Source organism: Myotis myotis, unplaced genomic scaffold (assembly GCF_014108235.1).
Source record: "Myotis myotis isolate mMyoMyo1 unplaced genomic scaffold, mMyoMyo1.p scaffold_m19_p_2, whole genome shotgun sequence".
NCBI classification, from domain to species: domain Eukaryota; kingdom Metazoa; phylum Chordata; class Mammalia; order Chiroptera; family Vespertilionidae; genus Myotis; species Myotis myotis.
The window spans coordinates 165,974,066-165,990,561 of record NW_023416324.1 but is presented as its reverse complement, the minus strand read 5'-3'; the positions used below and the strand labels follow the sequence as shown (position 1 = coordinate 165,990,561).

The following is a 16,496-nucleotide window of genomic DNA, read 5'->3' as shown; positions in this document are numbered from 1 at the left end:
GGTGTCAGATTCCTCGCATCATCTTTCAAGATCTCGTGGAGTCAATGCCAAGAAGAATCGCCGCAGTATTGAAGGCAAAAGGTGGCCCAACGAAGTACTGATGGGTGGTCATAATAGTCTGGCCACTCAGTGTATTCTCTTATCTTTTCTGCTATAGCTCCTTTTAGAGCTTTGTCATTTTACCTTTTTCATGTAGGCCTTTAACCCATCTAAAATTCACCTTTTACTGAGTATAAAGTAGGGATTCTAACTTTATTTTTCTTCAAAGAGTGGGCCATATTCCTAACCCTGTCTCTTTTCATTTTTATATGTAGAAATGCCAGGCCCCTTCTTTGTGCTAGAATTAAAATTCTTTGATAAACAACTGAAATTCATGAGTCACCTAAATGTTTTAGTGATGTTTGACTGAACCGAGACCATAAAACAGTCAAGGTTTCTCACAGATTGTTCCTTCCATCGCATACCACTCCTCTGTCTCTGATTGACCCTTACTGAGACTCTTGACTCTTACCAAACACACCTCGGGCCCCCCCCTTGTGGTCCCTCCCTCCTGATGACCTGCCTTCACACATGCCACCCCTGTGGAATGCCCACGCCAGGCCACTTCCTTCTTCCCTGTGCCACGTTCATCTCTCTAAAGACTGCTCATGGGAATCTCTCCAGACCCAACCCTCTCAATGCTTCATTAGCACTGAAGTCTGCCCTTGGCCCTAAGCATCCTGGGCTCATTAAGCTCAGGGTGTGTGTGTGTGTGTGTCTGCTTTGCATAGTTTGCAAAAGCCTTTCACATTCTCACTCATGACTCCCATAAAGCAAGCGGAGCCATAAATGTTTTTCCCATTTACAAATGAGAAAACTGAGGCCTGGGGAGTTTACACGTCTTAAAATTCAGGCAATTTGCTGTGGGAACAAGGATGGCTGGGACTGGACACCTGCTCTTCTGGTTCTAAGTCCAACACCCTTTCTCAGCCTGGGCTCAGGGCCTGTCTGTGCAATTAGACAGGTTGTTCTCTCACTTGATCCAAATGAACTGCAGGCACAGAGGCCATTGTATTTGTTACCTGGTCTTAAACTCCTGCCCCTTTGCTTGGAGAACTTACACTCTGGTCACTTACAGAGCATGAATCCTCTTTCATCCTGTAATATCACTGACCACAACTATAATCAAACCACCCTTTGCCATTATTATCTAACACCACAAGTTCTATGAGGGCAGGGGCCCTATCTGTCTTGTTTATAATTGTATCATCAGTGCCAAGTTCTATACTCAATATATTTTTCTTAAATGCATGAGTGATTGTATGAATGAATAAGTGAGTGCTTTCTGTGCCTTCTCAACCACTGCCTGGCTCTTATGCTCAAATCACCAAGCACCTGTATTAGCAAAGCTGGTGTTCATCTGACTTTAAGCCCCTTACTACTGTATACCCCTTCGAGGTGAGCACCTGTGTTTGCCACACACCATTAAGTTCAGTATGAAGTCCAGCCTGGGACCAGTACCACCATCAGGACATTTCCTCCAGCCCAGGTTCTGCCTGGTCTCTACCTGCTCTCCCTTCCTGGCCCCTGCCTCCCCCAACTCAGGGTACCAGCACACCCCATGTCTAAGGCCTCTCAAATCAGGATCCTCTGTGGCTCTTTCTAGGACCCAGCCTCATGGTATGCACAAAACAGACTCTCAATGGATGATGACAAATAATGAACTCTTTATTCCTTTTGGATGTCAGACTTTTCATATGTTTCATAGACATGAATGGAAAACAGAGCTAATTGGTAAATAGGAAAAAATGCTTCTCTCTTCCAGTAATGTGCCTACTCTTGCTGACATTCAAAAATGTCAGCCATCAGAGACTACATCAGTAGTAAGCAATATCTCTTGAATGATTACCCTGGAAAGAAACCTGACTCTACGCACTCCATATAATGTGAGCCAGGTCAAGAGAACCACTAGGATATTCTCCCAGAGCACCTCGTCCTGCCTAGGTGCGTTTTCCATTAGAAAGGGAAACAAAATACCATGACATGTACAGGAACATAGACACACACACACACACACACACACACACACACATGCATACATATAGCATGTATTGGTTTAGCATGGCAGGGTGGTTTGGGATATAGGTTTTGGGTCAGACAGAATAGGGTTTAATTTCTGCCTCTAATTTTTTCTAAGTTTATCTTAAGCAAACTACTCTTCTGACTTTGTTTCTCATCTATAAACAAGGGTAATAACACTGACCTTATAAGGTTGTTGGGAGAATTAAATGAGATAGATAAACAAAGCTCCCGGAATGCAGTAAGGAGCAGAGAAGTAGTGGCTGTTATTAGTATCAGAGCAGGACTTTTAACATTTTAGAGCTGAGTATGCGGATGTTGGAATAGTGCAGAATGAAGATGGCAGGGAAGGGGACCTGGGGAGAGGTAAGCTCAGAGCTGGTTTCAGGGGACGGTAAGAAAATGGTTTGGAAAAGCAAAGTGAGGAGGGTGTTTGAGGTGGGGATGGGGGCCTGTGAGGACACAGTAAGGAGCGGGCTCGGCTCCAGGTCCCGGCTCTAGCTGTGGTCACTGCTGAGTAGTCCCAGGAGGCCGTCATGCATTTCCTCTGGATCTTATGCAATTACTTATTGGTGTGTTGTTTTTAACTTTCCACTGAAGTAGCTTTGGACCTTCTGCCCAGCAGCCTGTGAGGCTCTGGGGGGTGCCAGGCTGGCTGGTGAAGACACCCTGCTCTTGAACACACCCTCCAGCCCAGCCATTGTCTCCTCCTGCTCAGGGCTCAGTGGGACACAGTTTGTTACTGAGGTCAGGGAGCAGCAGGCATCTCTAAAGTTCAATGGGAGGGCAGTTTTCATCTTGTCTCCGTCTTTTAATTTTCAAAAGCCAGAGGGAATCTTTCCGTGTTCCAAAGTCTCTCTTACTTGGGGAAAAGATCATATTTAAGGACTTGCTATTCCAATGATGATCCTTAGAGCAGCAGCAGCAGTGTCAGCGGGAGCTTGTTCAAAAGTCTGATTTCCGGTCCCACTCCAGACCCACTAAGTCAAAAGCTCTGAGTGTAGTTCTCAAGAACCTTGATGTTTGGGCCCTGGCTGGTTTTTCCCAGTGGTTAGAGCTTCAGCCCTTGGACCAAAAGGTTGCAGGTTAGATTCCTTGTCGAGGACATGAAACCCACAACCAATTCATGTGTCTATCTTGCATAGATGTTTCTCTCTCTCTGTCTCCCGCCTCCCTCCCTTTCATTCTGTCTAAAAAAAAAAATCAATGGAAAAAAAATATCCTCGGTGAGAATTTTTTAAAAAAAGAAATGATGAACAACAAGCTCTCCAGGTGATCTCCTGCACACTAAGTTTGAGAAGCACTGATTTAAAGACAAGGTTAGATACACCAGCCTTTCTCGAGCTTTCTTGTAGTATCTGTAGTTACCTTTAGCCGTGTGATTAAGAAAAAGCCTTTCTATTCAAGGGACCAGGAAGTTCACTCTAAAATGCAGTTGCCAAATCCTTTGTTTCAAAACTTAGAAGATTTTTAGAATTCCACTGTGGATCAGCTAAGAATAATCATAATATAAATTGAGCTTTAGATATTTGGACTGACCTACTATATCAATTAGAATTCCTGGTTGCAAACAAGAGAAGTGAAATCTTACTATTTTAAACACAAGAGAGATCTAGTAGAGGATACAGGACCACTTATAGAATCAGAAGAATCAGTGTCAGAATGGCTGGGAACCCAGGCAGACCCCTGGTAGCAGAAACCAATGGACAGTCTGAATAGGAAGCTGCTGCAGGGATTAGGTGACTCCAGTGGTTTTCCATCCAAAATACAAATTCCCAAGAGAGAATCTGATTGGTCAAGTTATAATCACATGCCAAGCCTTGGCCAAGGGAAAGCGGGACCACTTGACCAATGGTCCCAGAGCCCCCCCAAGACTACACACAGTGGGTGCTGGATGGTTCCTCAAAGCAAAATCAGGTGCAACTCCCAGACATGAATGGATGGAGCCAACAGGCAAGACAGGGGATGGGCCCTGCCTCCCCAGGCTGGCTGGGTTTGACTGGACATCAGTAGGAGCAATCCAGATGTGTAAACCTTAAGAGAGATGAAAGGAAATGTGAAAGTTTTCTTAGAGAGGCTGGGTGAGTTCAAAAGCTAGGAAAAACAGAGTGGATACAACAGTATGATGAGGTGTAGTTGTGAAAGCCAAAGAGAATGACCTTTGGTAATGACTTCAAGAAGACCAGCTCTGAGAAGCTGGCAGGGGCAGAAGCACCACATGCTCCTGAGAGGGAGGGAGGGAGGCAGAGGTTCAGAGAGGTGTCTGTGAGAGACAGCCACAGAGAATACAGACTCTGCTGGGAGTGCAGGCCTCTCCAACACACACCTGTAATGTGAGCACCGCATAAGAAAGGCCATCACTCCCTCAGGATGACATGGGGTGGTGCTGGGCTGGGGTAGCCAGGGGCCACCAAAGGAAGCCTTTCAGTTACTTTGGGGCCTACAGGTGTGTGCCATGTGACAGCAAGAATCCGAAAGAGGCAACCTTACCAGCATGTTGTAGAGACAAACCCCCACACTGCCAGTGTGTAAGGCTTTACAGATCTTGACATTTTTGAAGAGAAATGTTGAAAATATAAACTCCTATCATAAGATAAAAAGTGATCACAGCTTTTGAAACCAAATTAAAGACACTAGAAAAATATGCAAAAAAGTGGAAAAATCACTAGCATTTCATGAGCAACTACTATGTGAAAGGCATAATAGTAATCACTTAATGTTATATCTCATTTTATCCACAAAACAGCCCCAAAATCTCTGTTTTATAAGGAGTTTAGGTGACTTGCTCATGGTCCCACAGATAATATGTGGCAAAGCCAGAATTTGAGTCAGACATGTTTAACTGCCAAATCTATGCTACATATTATGTTAGCAAAGTCTTTTTTACTATTCAACTTACTAGCAAAACTTTCTATACAATGCCATCAGAAATAAAGCTTTTAGAGTACTGAATGCATATACATTATTGCACAAATAAATATAGGGGGAAAACTTGCATCTTTCTGTGGTATTTGTTTACTTTTTACACAGTAGGTACTTGATGTACATAGTAGGTATTCTGGATATAGTTGTTTAATGCCTAAACTGTCACAGAGATATATATGATTAGAAATATGAAACATATACAGCTATTTTGAATTCTAATTTATTTTCAGCTGGCCAAGTCCAAAGGGAGCCCATCAGAAATTACATACTTAAAATACACTTGACCAACCATGGCATAAAACACCACAAAAGTCTAAAATTTCTCTAAGAAAAATTGTGAACAGTTTTCAATTCTAAATAAGGCAGAGCCAAGGGCTTAGTATTTATTACACGTGGACCCCAGTGAAGGAAAGGGAGGATGGGCCTATGAGAGCCAACCAATATAACTGCACCTACTGCGATAATTTATTCCCTGGATCACCCTACCCTGTCACAAAGTCAGTGGGAACCAACACTTGAAGTTTTGAAATCATTCCAGGGGATGGAGGAGGAAAGGTACGACAGAGAACAACAAAAGATGTAAGCCTGTAGCAAGTTTTTTTGGGGGGTGGAGTAGGATATATCAATCATATTTTTGCCTCTAATAGGGCCTTCATTTAGCAGAGAAGTGAGGTAGCCTCTCTGGAATCTTCTAGAATGTTGTGATCCACAACCCAAAGAAGCGCAGCCTAAATTCTAGGCAACAGGTGTTCTCCAGAGTGTGACCTCCCCTCCTGGCCCAGCAGGGAAGGATTCCCGAACAACGATCACACCCCTTGGACAGCATTTGAATCACATCTCCTTCCACACCAGAGCACTGACATTCCAATTTGATTATTTGGAAGCTGACAAGTTTCAGCCCATGCTAAAGGGATCTCCCTTCTCTGAGTGCTCCCCCTACTCCATCCACCCATACCTATTCTCTCCCTTAGTGGTCCTTCTGCGTGTCTCTCCCCAGTCCCACCCGCAAGCCATGTAGAAAACAGTCATGCATGACCCATCTCCCTGCTCATGCCAGGGCTTAGCATTGGGTTTTATATTTGGCTGGCGTTGAATAAAAACTTGGAAAATGCTAAATAAAACAAATTCTAAGAATAGCTGCGTAGGAGGATTCTTCGTGCCTAATTTAGGAACTCTTGCAGGCTTATGCCTTGAGGTGCAGATAAACATCTGTTTTTTGAATACCCACCACAGATTAGAAGTGTACAAGCAAAGTGTCTGGCACTTAGTAGGCTCAATAAATATTGGTTGAATGAATGAATATATTAACTGAAGAATGCATGCCAGGAATGGAAAGTTATAATAAGCATTTTAGCAGTCCTCAAACCAAGAGAAAAAGTCAATAGTGAGAATATAAATGAACTCATTACACCGAGAAAAGCATTAAAAATCCACAAAGTGCAAGGACAACTAAAAACCTTTTGTATATCACACCAGTATCATTATATGATATTATTAGCAAACCAGGGCAGGTGCCTTTTAAAATTTCTCAAGTTATCTTAACTTTTAAGATGACTGATTTTTTTTTTTTTTTTTAAGAAGAGGCCCCATTCATGGGGAATTTTGAAATAAGATTTAACTATAAACAAGTGTACTTTTATTTCCTCCTAGATGACAAAGGTCACACTACTTTCCAAGGTCTGAGTTTTCTTTAGTGCAGAAGATGTGCAAATTGGGAATTAAGCGATAAAGTCAGGCCTCCTCGTCGGGAAGCACAGCCTCTCTGTTTTTTAATGGGCCTCTTTTCCATTTGGTTTGAGAGAAAGTGGCCCAATTATTTTAGACTCCCTTAAAGGAAAAGGTATCCATAAATTAAGCTACAGTCCTCTCCTCATTTCCCAGAGAAATTAGATTCTTACCTTAAATGACTTCAATCACATGGCACAGAACCAGACGAAACTCTTCTGTGGTGTTACAAAAGACAGACACGGCAGCACAGAATTTTAGAGCTAAAAATTCAAATAGAAATAGATATAAACACACACCCCACTAGCAAAATTCAATAGAAGATCAAAGCTAAACTCTCTCCTTCACAGAGCTCCTGTTCAGATTTTTTTTTTTCCTCTCTGCACCATAATCTGAGTCTCAGATACTTTCGTTCCTATTCAGTCTCGAGATCAAACAGCTCACACACATCTGCTGGGTTAGTTTTTTCTTTTAAAAGGCATTCAATAATTGATGCGGGTGAGGGGGGAAGAGAAGTTTGAATATCAACATAAAGGCAACAGCAAAATACACCATCACACTCCTTCTGCCCATGGAAATGAGGAGCCCACTGCGAGATGTATGCATGTGAGGTTGCATGTTTGTGAGCAGTGATATTAACATGTGACAAAGAAAATGTTCTCAGAATACTTGCCCAAGCATTTAAAATCACCTTTTAAATTTTTTAAATACTTTACTGCATCTCTCTTCAAATGGAATCCTGCCCCTGAACTGTTTTGAGAGCTATGAGGTCACAGGCCTGACCTTGGGAAGCATGTAGTCTCATGCAGGAGCTATGTATGTACATACATGTATAAGCAGAACAGAGGCCAAATGACTACTAGTCAACAGGGATCTTTTGTGGAAGTGCAGGGCAACACATGCTGGACAAGACTTCCTGGAGGAAGTGGCATTCAAACAGGGCTTTGCAAGATACATGGGTTTTTTAGGGAAGCAGACACCCTATATGGCAATTTGTATTTATTTATTCTACTCTTCATCTTTCCTCTAGCTCTGGCTACTCTCTCTCCCCACCCACTGCCAAATATAACCCACTGTTTTCTAAACACTAAGATTTAGCAGTGTGCTAAGAAATAGATGCAGTTTTTAAAAAGCCATGTCCACCGATGAAATATCAAAATAACCTGTGAGGACCTTGTCTAAATGAGCCCCAAGAGACAAGGCTTCATAGTCTGTTCTACTACCTTCTCTGTGGGTGACATACTTTCTCCTCCAAAAGCCATGAACTCTGCTATTTGAGGGGCTCAGTCCTGGTCTCTACCCTCTCACAGCCCCTTGTATTAGTCAGGTTAAGTAAGCTAGCTGCTGGAACACGTAGCCCCCAAATCTCAGTGGTTTAATGAAATAAAAGTTTATTTCCTGCTCAGGCAAAGTCTGACCAACGGCTCTCCTGGGTGACTTTGCATCAGCCCTTATGACTCAGGCTGTTTCCACTTGCCACTAACTTGGAGTGTGACCCTGGGCAAATCACTTCCCTTCTGTGGACTTCAGAGTCTTCATTTATAAGATGGTGCTAATAGCTCTTACCCACCAACCTTATAGGATTATTGTGACTATCAAATGCTTAATAGACAATAACTATAAAAGCAATTAACTTTTATTAAATTCTTACTATTCAAGGACACTGTGCTATGAGTTATAAGCATTATTTTATTTAATCCTCATAACAACAGTGTCACAAAAGTCCTACCACTATTATAATTGTCAAATGGGTTGGTTTTTCCATTTATAAGTGAGACTTCATTGTAAAAGAATATTCCTTGAACATATCAAGCATACTCCCACCTCAGGACTAGCACTTGCTAAACCCTCTTTCAGGGGGCTCTGCAGTAATTATCAATGTGGCTTATGTTCTCCCTTCATTTAGGCCTCTAACCTATGTCATCTTCCCAAAGAGGATGTTCCTATCCACTCTATGTTTCCAAAGTATCACCCCACCCCCATCATCATTCTTTATCTTCTGACCCTGCTTGGTTGTTCTTTATGGCATTTTAACCCCCCGACATATGGGGAATTTACGTAAGTATTTACTGTCAGTTTTCCCCAATTAGATGATAAGCTCCATGAAAGCATTCACTACTATCCCTCCATTGTCTAAAATAGGGCTTAGCACATAGTAGATGCTCACTAAATACTGGTTGAGTCAATATAATCCAATTCTTATTTTATGCTGCACATAAATGTGGTGACAGGATGCTTTGTTAGCTGACTTTTCTTTATCTGCAAAGGAGCTGTATCGAAAACAGAACTGCAGTATTCAGAGGGCTCTGAGTCTGAAACATTGGCCCCTTCCAGCTAAGGGTGTAGAAATCTACCAGCTGCAACCTGTCAGTTCTCTCCTGGCAAAAGGTTAGGGAGGCAGCATGCTCTCTTCCAGCCAATTCCCAGGCATCTGGGTCGCCGGTGCAAGCCTTAATCAAGTTATCATATCTAGCCAGTGTCTCCTGGATCCCGTCACTTCTGAATGAGAAAAAATTTGCAGACAAATTTCTAGCAGCAGGAAATTGGTGCTCTCCTGCAAGGCTGCCTGAAAAGCACCTGCAGCAGCAGCAGCCTCCCTCCCACTCCCGCTGGGAGGCAGCTTCAAGCCTCTGGCTTTGGGACTGAGGGTTCTCTGCCCGTACACTTCCAAACTACCTGCCACGCCGAAATACTGCTCTGGTACCAGTACTGCCCTGGGCCGGGTCCAAATGAGACATAAGCTCATGGTGATGTAACCCTAATGGACTTTGCTGAGTTGCTCTGGTCAAAGGAGAGGGCTCTGCCCAGAAATCAAGACGCCTCTCACCACCAGCAAATCCTGCCCTCCTCATTGTCCCCACGCCAGGGGACATCTGATTAAGAGCCGGGAAAGTTCACGTCATCGTGCAAGAACCCTCGTTCAGCTCTTGCAGGAAGAAGGGGCTGCCCTGGCCTCTGGGCTTTATCTATATGTGTCCAACTATTTTCACTTTTAGTGAAAACTGTGAGAGAGAAACAAAAAGCACTTTCCCCTTTCATCAAAAAGGAGTTTTTTCCCCCCTAGGAGAGAGAGTTTTGCTGGAGAAAAAGAGCCGAGAGGATAAAGAAATTGGCAGAGCTTAATGCTATAAATCTGATTAATTTACCTTGTGACACTCCCAACAAAAAAGTTAAGGGTCAGAGTCTTGCCTGAGAAGTGACCTTTCACCTGCAGCCACGGCCATCACAATGGGGGCCTGAGCCGCCTTTCACAGCTACCTGCTGCTTCCCACAATGAGATTGGACACAGTTTTCCACATGATGGAGAACACCTCCGCGCAGGCGGCCTTTGTTCTCTCTGCCTGCAAGTGGGAAGCGGCCGGGCCACCACTTCACCTTCCAGCGTTCGGATGGGATCAGACAAGAGCGGGCGTCCTGGGACAGAGGGGAAGGAAACTGACATAGGGAGTTCTCGCTGTGACTCCCTCCATGAACATATATTTAATAACTATCGTAATATACAAATATAAATAAGCATGGTCCTTGCCCCAAAGCAGGGGTGGGGAACCTCTGGCCCAAGGGCCATGTGAGGCCCGCTAAATCACTTGGTCTGGCCCTGCCGAGGCATTAGGGGTGAGTTGATTAAACGTTTGACCAAATAGAGCAGGCTAATTTTTAAGTTGATAGTTTTGTATGGCCCCAGAATGATGTTTTACATATCCAAATGGCCCTTGGCAGAAAAAAAGGTTCCCCTCCCCTGTCCTAAAGCAACACAAAGGGTGATGTCACTAACTAAAATAGGACACAGCCAATACTTGGCTCATGGGAGGTTCTGGATGCATTTCTCAGGGTGAATGATTGAAGGAACTGGGAAAGCACTTCATACAAAGGAAGACACAGGAGAGATGGAGCCTGGAGTTCCCAGACCGAGGAAAAGCAGAGAATGAGCTTCACGTCCATCTCTTTTGTGACACCAATACACATAAAGGGTGCAGAATCAGGTGACCCTCCCTCTTCTTCCATTAAAAAAAAAAATCTCATGAGGCATAAACGGCGTACACGGGGTCCCTGTCCTGGCGGCTCTCTCTGGGAACGTGCAGCCCCACGTAGACCACGTTCAGAGATTTCTCTGCCCCTGCACGTTGCCGCGTCGTGTTGCCAGCAATCCTTGCAGCTTTCTAGTTTGCGTTTCATCTCAGCTTCAGCAGGATGTATCAATAAAGGGGCACATCTGGCAGGATGGCATAACGAAATGGGAACCAGACTCTCAGCCAAGCGGCCACCTAGAGCTGTTTATCCCTGGAATTAACCTTTTGTTCAACATTTGTTTTGTGCTGGGCTGGTGCTGTGCTTTTAGATTTACATTTCTCCCAGTCTCTTCTAAAGGCACCCAATTTTTGCTGATTCAGGACTTCACATGTTTGGCAGAAGGCCGTTCTGAACAGCTGGCAGCCTTGGAGGTTTGAAAACCCTCCCGTGGACAGTCGAATCTGGCTCCCCGTAGATTTATGAAGCCACAGATGGGCCTTGGTGGGCTCGTGTGAGAATCCTAAGCAGGCCCAACCCCCTTCTGCACACTGAAGTTGTGTCTAGACAGAAGGCTAGGCACATTCACCTTCCAAATTCACTTTGAAACAGCTCAAAGTGTAAAGTGGATTTATTGCCGCTGGAAGGCCTATAGCATGCAGGCGAAACAGCAGGAAGTATTCAGGAAGAAAGACGGAAAGGGAGGGAAGGAAGGAAGGAAAGAAAGAAGGAAGGAAGGGAGGGAGGGAGGGAGGGAGGGAGGGAGGGAGGGAGGGAGGGAGGGAGGAAGGAAGGAAAGAAAAGAGGAAGGGAGGAAGGAAGGAGCACTTATTAGAGAGAGTACATGCCAAATTAGCACCGAACACTTGATTCCTCCATGACTGGTCTGAGGGAGCCCCTTCTGAGGATCACTGGCTCAGCTCCAAGAAGGAACAAGGAATCCTCCCATGTCGGCCTGGAGGGGGCCACTTAGATCATCTAGTACTAGATAGACATGGCCCAAAAGGAGGTGTTGGTGGTTGTTATTATTGCTGTTTTGCTCAGGTTTACGTGGAAACCCAAGATATAAACCAAATCAAAGAGAACTGGCTCTGGTTGAAATAGAAGTAAGAGGTGGCCAGGAACCCACTCCTTGAGACATTTCTTCCCCCTTCTCCCACCAGCACCTCCACCTCCCTCCAACTGGCCCATAAAAGACATTGAGGTTGAAACCAGGTGATCCATTCTAAGGCCCACTTTGGCAGAAGGTCTAGAGGAGGTAAGTGACCCATCTATGAGTTAGTGATGACACTGGGACCAGAAACAGATCTCCTGTCCCTCCACCACATGCTTTCCTTTACACTCCAGGCTGCGTGTGTGCCCTGGCATCCTCACCTCCTGACTCTACAGAAAAGGAATGGCAACTTCTACAATTACAGGAGAAGCAAAAGGAATCAAGCTTGGGCTTGGGGTCCTCCCCATCCCAGGCACATACTCCCAGCTGGGCGACACGCACTGCATGTGTGAAATATCTAAAACCACCTCTAGCCCCAGATTCAGACAACCAGACTTCATCTGGGTGCCATATGTCTGGTCTTAGAGATTTCATTTTGCAGTGAAATATATAAACATCATAATAAGGGGAAAGCTGAGCTCGTTTATCCAGTCAATAGTTTTTCATGAAGGCTTTACTTGTAATTTATTGATTTTTCAAAAAAGAAAAGTAAGAGAGAGCAACAAAACAATAGACCCATGTCCTCCAGGCAGCATAGGGCCCGATGCCAATGGTAGGCCTATCTTAAATAGAATAGAGCTTGACATGTTGAAAGATATATTTCAGTAGAGAAATCACTGAGAGAATATTTTGAACAGATGAATAATGTGAGCAAAAGAAGTTCGCTGGCTTTTAGAAAACATCGTTTTGGAAGATTATCCAGACTTGCAATTTAGTACCAGATGTTGGTATCTGGAGAGACCCTGATTTGACAATTAGCCAGGAAATATGAAGAAAATACAAATGGTGGTTTAAAAAAAAAAAAGTTAAAGAAAGAATTGCTGCAATGGCTCAGAATTCTGAGCAGCCCTGGAATGTCAGAAAACCAGAGTTAATTACCCAATGGAGCTCGAGTAATGTCAAGTGCAGCCTGGGCTCAGGAAGGTTCCGGAAGGGTACCTGAGGGTTAAGAAAGGGGGTTCCATGAGGCAGCCAGTGGCAAGGGAAGCCGGCCAGAAGGAATGGCCGGCCCCTGTGATGTGGTTGCAGGGCCGAGAGGAAATGGCTCTCCCAACCTGCTATTACGGGAGCTGTGGTTGGGCCCGGCCCAGCAGCGAGGCACTGGCAGAGAATATGGGAAGCTGGCTGACCCCCAGCCATTAGCACAAGTGGGAACAGACAGCCATGCTCCCAAGTTCTGGATTCCAAGACACAGCGCTTGACAAATGAATACACCCATGTGCCCTGAACCCCCATCAAGGTTACAGAACATTTCTATCACCCCAACATTTCTCTCATGCCCCTTCCTGGCCAATGCCCCTCCATATACTCTAGTACACACAACACAAAGCAACTGCTGATCTGATTTCTGTCATCAACAGATTAGATTTGCTGTTGTAGAACTTTATATACTAAACAGAATCATACTAGGGGTCCTCTTTTGTGTCTCACTTCCTTCACTCAGTATGCTTTTGAGATTCTCCTTTATTTTTCTTTCTGAGTAGTATTCCATTGTATGGATATACCACGATACCATAATGTATTGTTTATTCATTCGCCTGTTACTGGACATCTGGGATGTATCCAGTTCTTAGCTATTAGGAATATAAATTGCTATGAACATTCCTACTGGAGTCATTGTGTGGACATGATTTCATTCCGTTAGAGTAAATGCCCAGGAATGAAACTGGTGGGTCCTAAGGTAGAGGCATGTTTGATTTTTAAAGAAACTGCCAAGCAGATTTCCATAGCAGTTGGTTAGAGGTTGACAAAGTATAAATAGCATGGGGGTCCCTGTGCTTCTGGGCATGTGAATGACTGCACTGTTGTGAAGGGCAGGTGGGCACGTGGAGAGTCGTGGTGAGCATGTTGGCCAGGCAGTCGGGACACCTGAGTCCTGTTTCTGCTAAAATATCTGGGCCTCAGTTTCTCTATCTGTTGTGAGAGGTGGCTGAAGGGATGATGTCCAAGGGTATTTCTAGTTCTATTCTGACATAACGAATCTTCTGTTTTGTTGCTTTCTAGAAAAGTAAAATAAAGATACATTAGCTATTAATCTCTTTAAAAGATAATATCTGATTTGTAACCTACGTATAGAGTGACTAGATTTATCATGTAACAATTTCAGGTCCTAGGTCAGTTATGATATATCCAACTGCAAGAAACGGAAAATCCCACTCAAGCTGGCTTACCCAGTAAGGAGGAGTTGTTGGCTCGCAGACCGGAAACAAGCCCAGAGGTAGAGGCCAGGGGTCAGGTATGTGACGAGCTGGATGCCCCCTCCCCTTCTCTGCAGTTCTCTGGGCTTTGCCTCCTTTCTGTGACGGTTACATCCTTAGTTTGGTAACTAGACCGTGGCCAGGCCTCACTTCTGCCTACAATGGAAGAAGAGAAACTATCCTTTCCAGTAGTTCTTTCTTAATAAAGAGGAAATCTTTCCCAGAAGTTTCTAGAAAACTTCTCCTCATGTCTTGTTGGCCTGCATTAGATTACATGCCTTTCCTGACCAATCTCTGTGGGCAGGACAATGCCTTCACTAGTGTAGACCTGGATTCCCAGGCCAGTTAGTGACCCATTAGGCTCATCAGCCTGCTAGCAAAGCAGCTGTGAGGCCAGTTTCCCCTAAAGCATGAGACTGTGTAGAGATGGAGTAGGCACTCCCCCCCCCCCCAAAAAAAAAATCAGGGGTGGATATTAGTAGTCAACCAGTGTCCAAAGAGAGTCCTTCTTCACAGGTATAGAGATGTACCACATTACCTTACCATGGGCTAATGGAATTTAAGGGATAAACCAGAATATCCAAAATCAGAGGTAATTCTGGAAATGTGTCAGATTAAGTATGATCACAAATACATTGAACTTCTTCCATCAAATATCTATTTTGATATCTATTCTCTCATCTCCTTGAACTGGGATGGCCTTGTTTTGACCAATAGAATGTGGCAGAAGCGATAAAGTATGTGCTCTATTTCCCAGGCTTGCAGCTTCTTCTGTTTTCTTGCAACATTCCCCACATCATGTATGAAAACCTGGGCTAGATGACTGGATGGTAAGAGATGACACAGAGAGGAGGCCCAGCTGCCAGCCAGCACTACAGCCCTTGGAGGTCAGTAAGGCATCTTAGATCCTCCAGTTCCTGTGGAGCTTCCAATGACCTCAGTCACATGACTGACTCAGGGGAGATCAGTAGCACTGCCCAGCTGATGTCAGCCAACTCATAGAATCATGAGAAATAATGAATCCCTGTTATCTTAAATGGCTAAGTGGGATGGTTTATTATGTAGCAATAGGCAACTGAGTCAAAAAGGGCCTTTAAAACTCTCCCAATCTCTCCAGTGGCTGACTGTCCACTGAGCCTGTTAGGCACATTCTTGCTGAGGTGAAAGGCAACACCTCCCATTTGGGGAGAGCTCTGTGAGGATGTTTTCCCACTATGGAGGCAGGCTCGGCCTCCTGGCGCTTCCATCCCTCAGCCCTAGTTCCCCGACACTCACTGGGGCCCTAGAGAACAAGAGCAACCCCTCAGCTTCACAGAAGCACTTCAGCCCTCTGGTCACCTTCTATCCACAAAAGGTCATCCTCCAGGTTAAACAGTCCTCGTCATCAACCCTCTTCCTTGTTGATGGAATGGAGGATGGTGAGCCTAGAGGGCTAGACCTGTCAGGAGGATGTTGCAATAATCAAAGGATGCCGTGAGGATCTCCTGAAACTTTGTGGCCATGGCCAGAACATCCCCAGGCAGGGGCTGGTCAGGCCTGAAGAAGCAACAGCTGGCCAGTGTAAAGGTGGGCTTCTGGAGAAGATAGTTTGCTGGGCTACCGACAGCCCAATGTGGCCTAAAGAAGAGGGCAACAGGGTTCCTGGGAGGGAGGCCTAGGGCCTAGGGGTTGGTTCTAGAAAACATATCAGTAGTTCATTGGGAATCTTTAAGTGGAGCAAGTGGTGGGGTTTAGTGCCTAGAGAATAGGAGATATTGAGCCAAAAAAACACACACAAAAAAACAACACAGAGATCATCAGGGGATATGCAAAGCAGAAGAAATAGGCAGTCAAGAAGAACCAGACTTTGGTCTGGTTTAAGAGAAATGAGGCCAGCAACAAGGGCAAGCCGGTGCTTACTTGTTGCTGTGTGAAGGTCCATGGTGGAAGCTGGAAGCAAAGGCCTGGGCCCAGAGGACAGACTCCCCTGAGAGTCCTATGCCCTGGAGGAGCTGGTCTGTGGGCAGGGCAGCAGTAGCCCCCTGCTTTACAGTATCCTCAGGCTGGCCTCTGCCTCCCTGTCCCCCTCCCCACTACCTTGTCTTGGGAGTCTTGGGCCACTGGTAAGCAAGCCTCCAGGCTCGCGGCAGAGAAGGCACCCATGGCTGTCGGCCTGTGTGTCTACCACAGTAGCCCTCGACTGCCCTGGGACAAACCACATTTCTTTCTTCTCTTTATGCTGTGGAGCATACTTAAGGAGGCCTCAATAAATATTTGTCACAAGATCTTTACTGCAGTCAAACAGAAACTGCACGTTGATACTTGGATGAGACTACTTCAAGTTGCCCAGCCTCTCAGCTTCCCAGCTTCTCAGCCACTTCTGGCAGGCAGCC

The 16,496-nt window shown here is 45.0% G+C and overlaps 1 long non-coding RNA gene across 1 annotated transcript in view; it reads right to left on the bottom strand.

Moving 5' to 3' along the window:
* LOC118676630 overlaps window positions 1–16,496 on the bottom strand; it is a 20,480-nt gene extending 3,984 nt beyond the window's left edge. Inside the window, exons 1-2 of the long non-coding RNA XR_004974169.1 lie at window positions 16,024–16,496; window positions 6,882–6,971 (exon numbers count right to left, since the gene is read on the bottom strand). This is a non-coding gene — a long non-coding RNA (uncharacterized LOC118676630). The remainder of the gene's footprint in view (window positions 1–6,881; window positions 6,972–16,023) is intronic.